We start from the raw sequence: 12,772 nt of genomic DNA on the forward strand, positions 1-12,772 counted from the left end.
TATTATCATTATTATTGCTTTGAATCGATAACAAATCCAATTAAATGAATAATAATTAACGTGAGGATTGATTTGTTATTGACTGACATTGAATGCATATGTCCATTCAATATTATATACGTTGAAATTTCGTTTATAATTAAGGGATACAAAAGAGTATGAAACGCTTAAAATCTGTCGAATATAATTCAATATCAGTTCAGTTTATTTAAATGGATCAAAGAAAACGGTAAACATTGAAAATTAATATAAATGTTATTTAATTTCTATTTCAATTATTCGCGAAGACAATCAGAAAAATGCAATGGGTCAAAAAGTTATTTGTCTCGTAGAAACTTTTGTTATTTCTTCTGGTGTTACAGTCTAAAAGCGGAAAAGTTGGATGAGACCGTCCAATATCGATCGGAGCAATGAAAATAAAGAGAGCGAAAGCAATGTGTGTCAGCTGTGCTACCAGCTTCTACTAAGATTTCTTCTTCTACGAATACTTTGATGGTTTTCTTTACGTTAACGTTCTTCCCTTTGAGATCTAATAGATTCGAAAACCAATGTCGTATCTAATACAAAGCGTTCTTATGCGTACGAATTAAAATGTAATTAAAGTTTTCCCGAGATGGGTATAGGCAGGTTAATTTTAATCTCGAATGTGCTTTGTTAAGATCTCGAAGTTTGGTGAAGTGTTGATTATAGCAACCGAGGAATGGTGTGATTTCTAAGAGAAAGGATAAGGAAAGGAAGAAAGCGAGAGTGAGAAAGAAAAAATAGAAAGAAAGAGAAATAAAAAGAGAGGGAGAAAGAGAAAGAGATGAATAGAGACTACTGAAACCACGAGAGAGTTCGGTTGTTCAGCGTACGTACTTGAAACAGGCCTGAATAATTCAGTCTGAAAATAAACGTTGTTAGGAAGTGAAGCAATATATATCGTTGGGAAAGCGCGAAAGATGAGTCTTGGGTACACGTCGCGCAGCTGCCTGCGCATTGTACACAAAAGTAATCATGCTAATGTATTCTCGCTTGAATACCGGTCTACTAAAAGAAAAAGATAGATAGATGGATAGATAGAGAAAGACAGAGAAAGAGAGAGAAAGAGAGAGAAAGAGATAGAGAAATATAGTAGAGGATTGCAAAGTTTATTCTTAAACACGATTAACAATCCCGAAGGCTAGTGGGAGCTAGAAATGTCAGTTTTACCCTTTCGAAGAAAGTGAGACGAACGGACTGACTCGGAACCGAAGAAGGAAGGAAGAAAGAGAGAGAAAGAGAAATGGGAGGAGTTGATCCTTTAATCTCACTGCCAGCTGAGCAAACGTTGAATTAACGATTTCAGAAAGACGAAATCGCGACTGAATCTTCTTCCTCTCCTACCTGATGAAATATTTATCTCGCTCTTAGCGCTTCTGTAGCTTATCGGACCTAAAGAAATCAAAGAATTTAATGGGATGTAAATGATATGTATAGAAAAAGAATAAAATCGAGATTTTAACGATTGAAAACAAATCAATATTCTATATAAAACGTATATGGATCATCTGAATATTATACAAGATGAGACTTCTAACATAGCGATTTCAGCAATATCTTATTGTTAGATATAGAACAATATGGAAGCGAAGAAAATTCTATGAAATGTTCAAAGGATGGCATGCGAGCAGAGTATGAAATATAAGTTAGTCGAATATAGACAGCCGAGTGTGTAATATGGAAAGCTAAGAGAATAATTAGGGATAATAAAGAAAGTCTTTTGATATTAAAGTAATTTAAAGATTTTATAACGTCTCAATCAACGGAAGCCATATTAATTCTCACAGTTATAATTATTTTGTAACCAACGAATGACTTGGACAAGACAAAGAGCTCTTTTCAGAAACATATATACATTGGTGTCGTGATTAATAGATGACCAAACTGAATAGGAACATTATTATTGCGTATCCGGTGGTATAGCGATCGCTCTAGTGATCGTTCATCTATACATGGTCCAGTTAAAGGGGCAAATCCGATATGCCGATGACGATCAAGAGTAGAATCATTTCCGTCCTTGGCCGTTCGTTTTTTGACGGGAATGTACACAGTGTGAAGAGCGATAAGTGTGGAATCGGTTTGTGGGTCGAGCACACGATGGTGATTCGAGCATACGTCCCTAATAGAGGTGCACCACTACATCAATAATCAACTGACGTTTCGACGTCCTTGCGTGTCACCCCATCGTTTGGACGTTACGTCCGCTGATGAAGTGGCCTATCTTCTCCTCCCCCCATTTCCACTTCCCCTACCCCAGTCCTCTCTCTCTCTCTCTCTCTCAACCTCTCTCTCTCTTTACGTATTATATACATATATATGATATATATAATATATATCATATATATAATATATATGTATATATACACATGATATTCTCGTCCGAATTATCGTAGATGCCTGAACCATTTACCAATGTCGATTATATCTAGTGTCATCTCCTATAACAAACGGTACATATAATCATTTGGGTACATAGGGATAAATGTTAATGTTTAACACATTATATGCGGATTTCAGTATATTATATGTTTTCTCTTCAAATTTCTATCTACAGGTAATAAAAAATTTCATTTATAATTACTGCGATTTCAGGCATACGATACTAGGTTTTGGGTAATATGTTACTTTAGAATGTTTCATTATTCTATTATTAGAATTGCTTATTCTTAATGTAATGTTTTGATATTAGTATTTTTCGATACGTCCCCATATATTTGTCACTTATCATGACATTCATTAAAAATGATTGTATTTGTTAAATATTCTGATTATATACAATTGATTTTTTACTTCATAATTATTTTATTATACTTCTGTTTAATGTTAAGAATATTTCTTATACAATGATGGAAACAAATTTAAACTATTGCTAATAGTATCTATAAGACAACAAGTTTCAGTATACCCTGATAACAACTTCGAACTTTACATGAATTTTAGTAGTGTAAAATGTACTTCACGAAGTCGTCAAAAATAGCCCGCAGCATGAGACAAACAAGATACAGGACACCAGGTATATGATGTGTTAAGAATACATCGTTTAGGAAGTTTATCGTTTAATCTATTATTCTCGTATTAACTTGAGGCATGAGTACCCTACTGGTCAACATTATTTTTCATTGAAAATAAACTAATCATGTACGCTACAATAAAATACATATATATTAAATCTTCTTAATCATTTATATTTTCAAAAAAATTACTTTTCTTGAATTTAGGTTAAAATCAAAGAAAACAATTAAAAGAAGGTACTACGTGTCAACATGAAGATGAATTTCAAAGAGGACAAGAGTACTATATAAGAAATATTTGGTTTTATTTAATTCTTACTATCGATATTAATCAATTCTTTATATAAAATTCTACAATTATTTTATAAATTATATAACATAGAGTAAATTTTTGTGACTTTTATTATTTTTGATTAAAATTTGAAAACAAAGAGGATCAACATATAATGAATAGGATGGTCGATACTACTTGAGGTTGCGAACAAAGAAACTGATTGAATAGTATTCATAAACGAAGAAGTTTTGAAAGAAAAAATAGAAAAAAACGAAAGAAAGAGATATAGAATGAGAGATGTTTTACCAACTATTCCCAGCTTACAACAATAATTATATTTAACGAAGCTTTCGTAGTAAGAATCTTGTTTCTCTCATCGAAAAGTTCATTTTCAAGACCCAAGAGAGATGAATATTACGCATAAGGACAAAAAATAGTAACTTCGTGTTACGTTTTGACCAAACAAAGAAAGAAAAGTAAAGAGAGGAAGAGAGAAAAAGAGACAGAGAAGAATAAAATGAAAAAGAAATACAAAATCATTCCACCCTTTAGGTACCACCCCTTCCCTTTCCCTCTTTCTCTTTATTTTTAAGTACAGTTAACGCCATGGACTACGTGATAGTGGAATGAAAAGCAGAAAAAGAAAGAAAAAGAAAAAGAGAAAAAGAGAGAGATCTGGGCATTTTAATTCAAGAGGATAGAAACCGGTGTGCAGTCGAAAGAGAGAAAAAGAAAAAGGAAATGCCGGAACGAGCGTGCGTTCCAGATTTCTAGAGGCGTTCAATGATATTCCTGAAGAGAAAGAAGGAAGGTGGAAGGCTCCGGATGGCCGCAATGAAGTTGGATTTAGCTAGAGGGTGGATAGTGAACCGGGTCGCATACAGTTGGAAGAAGACGCGAGTGTGCGTAACCGACTCTCATTTTCCACCCTCTCTACAACCCTTTTTACTTCCTCCCTATTTTACCTCTGCTTCTGTACCTCTCTCTCTCTCTCTCTCTCTCTCTCTCACACACACTTCTTTCTCTCTCGTTCATGAATCTGTCTTTTAGACTGTTTATTCGAATGCGACATTTTGAAGTTGTGTGTGAGGACTGTTTGGATCCCGCGTGCATATGTGCATATGTATTTGCGTATTTTCAAGCATGCCAGTGCAAATCTATGGAAAAAATGTATCTCTTTCTCTCTCTCTTTCCACTCGTCTGTTTCTGACATAGAGACAGAGACGTGTCCTCCGGCTATCAACACGGTTTCGGTGCCGATCTGCATCTGCGCCTATTGTTCGAACATAATATCCAACAAAAGAATCGTTTGGTCTAACGGGGAAAAGAAAGAATGACGATGCGGACGACAAGGTATTAAAGTTTTAATTCATCCACGGCATAATGGACCGCCATCGTCGTCGTCGTTGTCTCGTATACTCTTTTTCTTTACTCTTTTTTCTCTTTCTCATTCTATCTTTTTTCTTTCTTTCTTTTTTTGCTATCTTTCTCTTTCTCTTGTTCCATAACGTGCCTATTCTAGACAGACGACAGAACTCGCCGACGGCATTCGAGAAGAGTTCAAGCACGCTTTATGATTATTCGTCGAGGCAAAAAATAAAGCGAGATGCCGACCGAACGAGTTCTCTGAATTCTTCGTTGCATTCATTTTTAATATACCAACAATTTATATATATATATATATATATATACATTAATATTTAATTTACGTATACAGAACTGGTTGGATCATAATTTATGTTAAATTACATTCATTTAATTTGAAGCTTATCAGCGATAGATAATAACAATTAATTGATATTAAATCAAAGTATATTGTGATACTGTGATATAATATATTTTATTATATATTTAATTATTTTACCGTAATATATAATTATACACTCTCTCTCTCTTTCTTATGTAATTAAATTACAATTAGTGTCTGTTAAAATCGTACACCGTTACGTGTACATGACACGTATACCAAAATTGAGGATGATTTTACATGTAAAAATAAGTCGATAAATAGATAAAACTTATTCGTTAAGTGTCTTTTTTCCAAGAAAATTTTATGTTAAAAATTATGTGCAGTTGGTATACATTAAACTATCTATGGGTTTAAATGTGTAGTAATAAATAAGAAATATATATATATATATATGAATATATAATATTATTAGTAGAAAATATTTGTAAGAGAAGAATTGATGGAAAAAGATTTCCCAGGACAGAAGAATCTTACCAATTCTCGATTTACTCACTCACATAGGATGACCGTTAATTAAGTTTCGTCTCTGACTGATAAGAAAACCCACGACAACATTCCCGTGGGATTTTAGCATCGATAAATCTTAAAGTTATATCTTGTGCTTTCGGATGATATTAATATCGTCCGAACGAACAGTATCGTCCAAGATTCATATAGAGTAATGTGACAGATTTCACGAAATGCTACTACATCCTTCGTTTCGTTAGAGATATACATATGTTGAAATCAAATTAAAGCTTAGTACTTACGACCTAATCATTTTGTTAATATTCATTGAAAAGATATCACTAGGAAAAGGTTATTAATATTATTAAGAAATTTAATTGATAACTAGCGAACTGCTTCTAACGGGAAAATTAATATAACACCACGGTTAGTTAAATAGCTCGAACGAGTTTGACATCATAGTTCTCGTTCTCGTCTTCGTCGTCTTCGTCGTCTTCGTCGTTTACGTTGAGAAATTCGATTAAGAGTAAACGTCGAGGCCTTCGTCGTACGACGGCCCGCCGTGTAAAACATATCCATTTAATCAGGCACGATATCGAGTCGCGAGAGAGCAAACAAGTAAGATAGAAAGAGAGAAAAAGAGAGAGAAAGAGATGAGAGAAGAGGGGAATAGAGAGAGGAAATAAGCAGCATGAATAAATTTCCCCCATCTTAGCCCTTAAGAGCCTTAGGCTCGCCGCCGATGAAACTCCCGGCGGTGTGGAACGTAATTGCATAATTCATTCTGGATGCACGTAGTATCGCTGGCGCTAATGGATTCCCGAAATAAATTTTGATTATCAGTCGCTATTATCTAGCACCTCTGCACCTAATTTCCTAGAGAGTACTGAATACCACGATTCATTTATAAACGACTAATATCGACTAAACGATAACATCATATTTGACAGGATATAATTTGAAGGACTTCATATTTAAACAAGCTTGTGTGTATGTGTGGAATAATAAAAATAATATAAATAAGCTTTTGTTAAAATATTTTCTTTTAAAAAGTACGTAGTATAGTAACTAAATAAACAATGATTTAATTTTTCTTGTTTTCATTAATTTTTGTCTAAATTTTTTTCGATAATATAGGAGATTATTTAGTTCAATATTTTGCATGATAGGAGAATGTTAGTCTAATTGTATATAACACGAAACGATCTCAAGGAACAGAAAAGAAAGATCTCACTAAAGAAGAAAGATTAGAACGAAGTATAGAAACTTAGGAAGTACACGAACTCGCACGTATCATTTGCATTGGAAAAGCAAATCGTAGGAAGTTGTCGAGAGTTTGAATTTCTCAACGCGAAACAATTCCTACGAAACTTCGACCTACTCGTAACTATATATATAATATATATATATGTACATACATGTAATACATACAGATATAGGAACATACATACAACTTCGTACTCTCAAAAGGAACGCGATAGCACGTTCGATTTTCTCAAATATCTCGCGGCAAGTCGGACTAGTCACAGCAATCTCAGCGGCAAATGTTTAATGTCTAACGAATGTTCGACCTACGAATTAGATTTCTAACGAGGAAAGAGAAAGCCCCCTAGCTATCAAAGCAAATTATATAATTCAACGATCATAGTAAGTAGAATCCAAAGAGATAAATTATACTGACGAAAGGTAGTTCTCGTTATTCAATTTATTATAAGAAGAGTGACGAGAAAGTATTACAAATATTTCATTCAAATAGAATTCATAAAGAATAATACGTTTTTCTTCTTTTCTATTTTTCTATTTTTTTATTACAATAGACAAAATGTCTTCTTTTTAAATCAGAAGAAATAAAATGTAACAATAGATATTTAATTACTCTTTATTATATCTCTATATCGACATATAGTTTTTTGTCTAGAATAATAATTGTTGCATATATATAGTTTTATACATTAATTAATCGTAAATTATCGGCTAATATTTTTTCCATGTAAAAACTTGTGATACGTGACTCGAGTAATAATAAACAAAAGAGGAGATGAACGTTCTCTCATATGTTGCGTGCTTCAATTAATTTATTGTAAGTCTATTACAAGCCTCAATGATAGTACTTACGTTTTTATGTATTTTCTTCTTTATATACATGCATATTCTTTTACTTGTATCATTTTATTATTATTCCACGATAAACTTAACTTTTGTTGATAACGAAAATCGATCAAAAATTGTTTATACAATATATACCTCAGAATATGTGATAAATAAAATTAACAAAAATTTTTAAAACGTTTCAAAAAATATCTATCTGAAGCGAATGTATCGCTCAAAAAGTTCTTTTAAAATGTATGTATGTGGGAAGAAGAGAAAAATTTTCGAAGCGAAGATGAAGAAGAAGAAAGATGGGGACTCACCAGCGTGGACGTAAAGATTTGCAAAAGAGGGACTTGGCGATGATGGCGGCGATGTTACAGGTGCCGAGGTGCGAAAGCTCGTACGAGCTAAAGTAACGGTAACGCTCGTCGAACGGAATATAGAGTAGCTAGCGAAGTATGTATGGTTTGAGTGTAGGGTTTGCATGAGAGTCCCACAAGTGGCGTGCCTCGTATACTCGAGCGAGCGTGCACACACTCACCCATACACATACACAAATGCAATACACGTCCGTTTCTCTCTCTCTCTCTCTCTCTCTTCTTCTCTCTTCTCTATCCTTTTTCCTCTCTAAACATCACCTACATCGTTTGAGTTGGCCGCTATCTAGCTTGGGGTCCATTTAAATGGATTTTTGCCTCCATTTAAATGCTCCCGTCCAGGGCAAATCGTAATGCCATTATCTCCCGGCCGCGAGAGAACACCTCATTTGTGTAGAAAGCGGAATGACTTTCTGGGCTTAACGAATTTTTGTTACCCACTAATTCCCTCCCCATCACCCCTTTACCTCCTTTTACATACTCTTGCGTCTACATTGATCGGCTGCGATCGAAAATGCATACAAGATTTTTCTACTTGGTCTACCACCATTCGTAAATCTACTCATTTAATTATTCAAATTGTATGCTCTAATTTATCTTGTGTAATTACTTGTAACTCATTTTTTTGTTTACTTCGTTAATAAAATAAAATCTTTTTTTCCGTTCGATACTATACTACCCAGAATGAATTTAGAATTTGTATTGTAGTTAAGTAATTTCAACAAACAATAAATATATTTAATTAAATAAAGTTTGAAACTTTATATAAGACTGGATGTAATGGTATACTATTATATATGATACTATGCAACTTTATGCAACTCTACGACACAAGTGAGTTGTTCAAACCCTTTATCACTTTCTAACAATCTTTTACTCATACATTCGTGCCTCTACATATTTACACCAATACTACTGATATACCAGCTGACCTCAAAACGTACTTACAATATATGTATACGAACGCTGGTCCATTCAAATACCACTTACACTATCACTCATTTCATACAATATCTTTAGCAATGACATTCCGTCATCATTAGTTTTTTAAATTACATTATATCTCTTATTTACAATATTCTATTCTACTTATTTTTCTTGTTGTAATTTTCGATAATGTTATATTACGAAATTGTTCAAATTCTTATACTATACATTTTCGAGTAGGATGATGTTATTCTTTCATTTTATACGCACATTTTTCTTTAGAATTTACTTTCTCTTCCTCTCTTAAAAATATCCAAGTAGAAATAAAAAGCGTAGATTTTTATTATTTTTCAAAAATATGTACACACAGTAAAATGTAAAAAGAAATTTTAAAAAATTATTTTTACAACGAGAAAAAGATACACTCCCATATTTTTTCTTTCTTTTGTTCTTTTTTTTTTTATTAAACTATTTCGTAGCGTTCGCTTAATACGTAGTCAGCTGACTCCACACACGCTTAGTAGCCTTATAAAAGCGTCTTTTTTGGTTTTACAAACGACAGCTACTTCGAAAGAAGTAAAAGAGAAAAACGAAGTTAAGGGAAAATGTGGGCGCGAGCGCGCATGTGTGTGTACCAGAAGACAGGAGGTGAACGAAGCGAGCTAGACGCCATTTGGTCTGAGCATTAAACTGATATCGCCTTGGACTTTCCATTTTTCTTCTTTCTCTTTCTTTTTTTAGCTAGACGATCTACCATAATCATTAAAGTCTCGAAGAAAAATTAACGTTCAACTAATTTTAATGAGCTAATATAAGCATACTTAAGGATAATAACATTCTTTAGAAGTATTTTAATCGCAATCGATATTCGAATGCGAATCCATAATGATGATGATAATGTGATTAGAATAAGTAATAAAGAGTATTCCAATAACTATTTTTATCTCTATTAATTAGAGTTTGTGTGTGATTAATGTGGACCTATTTATCTTCAAACTTATTTCTAAACGTTATTTTAATTCTTTCGAACGATATAAATGTCTTACTATATGTGTTTAGATATGTGAAGTCTTATAATATATTTTTGTTTTAATTTTAATTTATTTAATATATAATAATGTTTAATTTGATATAATGAGATGAGATATTAAATGTTGAGAGATTACGGTGCGACCACACATTAGACGACAGATTCAAAAACAAAACACACATTGTACATTACGATAGAACGTAATAAAAGAATTAACATTTATTTTCCTTATCGATTTTTCTCATACATATAAATACTGTTCACTTTCTCATCCTCTGAGAATATATAAAAATTACTTGTATAGAATAATAAGAATAAAAAGGATCTTTTTGAGATCATGTCCTGTGAAGTTTACTATAATAAAAAGAAGTTAGACGAGCTTATTAAAAATAAGAGACAGACAGTTCGTTATCGCTATACAGAGACTAAAAATATTTATTACCAAACTACCCTTTCACGAATAAATTTGATGAAACGAAGCTGATATCGTTAAGCGTCGTTACGCTACGTGTAATTACGACGAAAATACGGAGCAACATTAATAGCTTATATAACGCGATCATTATTTGTATTAATGCGAACTATACACTTGTAAGGTACTCCTAATGAAACATCGAATTCTAGTCTCTTACGCGTGGTACTTCTACGAATAAGAAATAAATAAATTAAAATTCTTTAAAAGATAACTTTCTTGGTAATTTACATGCTTACCATATATATACATAAGTATAGAATTCAAGACATTTTAGAATGAACTACAAAACTAAATTTCAATTTTTGTCTGGAAGTTATAATAACGAACAATGCACACCTGTGAAACATTGAGTTCCATCTTTTCATAAAATCCTTCATAAAACTACGCTAATAAAAGAAAATTCTTACGAATATACTTTTTGGTGCGAAAATATCGATAACCTACATTCTTCTTTCTGTCCTAGATTTATAAAAAGCGTGGAGCAAAATATTCGATAAGGATGGAAGGCGGTATACGTTTGAGAAAACAAAGTTTAGCTTAGATTTTTCTATGTACGTATGTAAATATGTTTATATACATTATATATACAATATATTACATATATATATATATATATAATGCAAACACACATACATACCTATGTAAAAGAAATCATATGGAGATCTCGTTACGTGTTGACTCTCTTTCCTTCTCCTTTCCATGAAAGTCTCTTCTCCCATCATTTCGATACATTCTCGTGAACGCGTGTGCCGAATCTCGAATGTTTATATATTTGTTCAATAAGGGATTGATTCCAGGAAATCGCCGTGCCTGAACACCATTGGTGGTCCGAGGAAAGCTTTTATTTGCGTAACGTGAAAATTTACATTGCAAATGCTATTCTCTACTCCTGCTGAAGCTTATACAATCTACACACACGAATAGGAACACACACACAAATAAACGAGATACGACGACGCAGGTAGAGAAAGAAAAAACTCAAAGCCTTATCGGTTTTGCACCAAGTTGCTGATATCTCGCTAAACCTTCTACTTTAGCAGCCAATATCTCGTCTTGCGAACGAATTTCATTCGTTTGAATCTAGGAAGGCATGGAGACACGGTCGCAACCAAAACCAGCACCTTCTCCCCCCATTTACATTTACGTTTCCGCAAAATTTATTTTATGTAATAGCTTTGCCTAAAAGCAACGATAAATCGGAAAGTGTAAATATATTTCTGTGAAAGCTCGTTCCTTCTCTAAGGCTTTATGTCGTTGCAAAGATTAATGTTAACACACGTGTATATACACCCTTGTACGCGCTATTTCTTTATCATTCTCTCTCTCTCTCTCTCTCTCTCTCTCTCTCTCTCTTCCTCTAATTCGTCAAATATTATATTTCAATCTTATGGAATAATTTTCACGAACGAGGAGAAAGAGAAAGGGGGAGTGGAGAAAAAGAAACAAGAACGTGGCTGACTCAAATTTTCATCAAGCAAACTCTTCCACGTTCTCTTTTACTCCCGTCTATTTCTTCGTGACAAAGGAAACGAATTATTTAAACGGGCAATTAATTAGTTGCGCGCTCCGCTTTACAATTTACATTCTATAAGAAAACAGGCGAACTGAGGTATTACCCCCTTTGCCCCTTGTGATATTACAATTACGCGTAAGAAAGGGAAAAAGGGGGACTCGACTTCTCCCAGCTACGGAATAAAAGCGAGCTGAGCGAGATAAAACGGTCATAAAAAAAGAATTAGCTCACCTAAACCGGGACTTTGGATCATTACAAGCACAGTCTAGACGAAGCTGCATCTCCCAGATTAAGTTATCCCTGTAACGTGTCCCTGACGCGTTTTAAAGTGTTGCAATGCTTTTTGTCTTTTTAATGCTAATCCGTACATTTTATGAGACGTCATTTCTTTGGTTTCATCCATCAAATGAGTATACTTTTTACCCTCTTTCAAACTCGTCTCGTTAATGCAGATACTTTACGAAGGATGGATAAATGTAAAAATAGTAAATCGAAAACTTATAAGAATCTCTTCGGAGAAAATTACATAGCTTGTAATGAGAAAAGTTATCCACGAGAATGAAGAGGGTAGAATCTTTTTTATTTTTCTTTCACCTAGCTAAAACCTCTTTTTTTTTATCCTCAGACTATAAAATATTCGAAGAAAACATCAGAAATTAAATTAAAACAAAAATCAATTCTACATACATCTTTAGAAATGTGAGCAACGTGTGAAAAGATTTTTGTAAAAATGTGATTCCAACCAATAAAAAAGAGATTAAAAAAGATAATGAAATTGCCTGATTTCTACCAGAATAAATTAACCATTTATTTATTATGAAATTATATATTATAAAATCTTATTAAACCGATGCAT

The 12,772-nt window shown here is 33.1% G+C and overlaps 1 protein-coding gene and 1 long non-coding RNA gene across 5 annotated transcripts in view; both read right to left on the reverse strand.

The window, feature by feature from the left end:
- Positions 1–12,772, reverse strand: part of Tmtc2 (Transmembrane O-mannosyltransferase targeting cadherins 2) — a 224,812-nt gene that overhangs the window by 184,888 nt on the left and 27,152 nt on the right. The gene's annotated exons all lie outside the window — the stretch shown is intronic.
- LOC149030670 (uncharacterized) lies at positions 1,750–12,577 on the reverse strand. Its single transcript, XR_016178494.1, has 2 exons — positions 7,915–12,577; positions 1,750–2,459 (listed from the first exon to the last, which is right to left on the reverse strand). It is a non-coding gene; the product is annotated as an uncharacterized LOC149030670 (long non-coding RNA).

Source organism: Polistes dominula, unplaced genomic scaffold, assembly GCF_049000335.1.
Source record: "Polistes dominula isolate Pdom_NZ unplaced genomic scaffold, Pdom_raw_medaka contig_77, whole genome shotgun sequence".
NCBI classification, from domain to species: domain Eukaryota; kingdom Metazoa; phylum Arthropoda; class Insecta; order Hymenoptera; family Vespidae; genus Polistes; species Polistes dominula.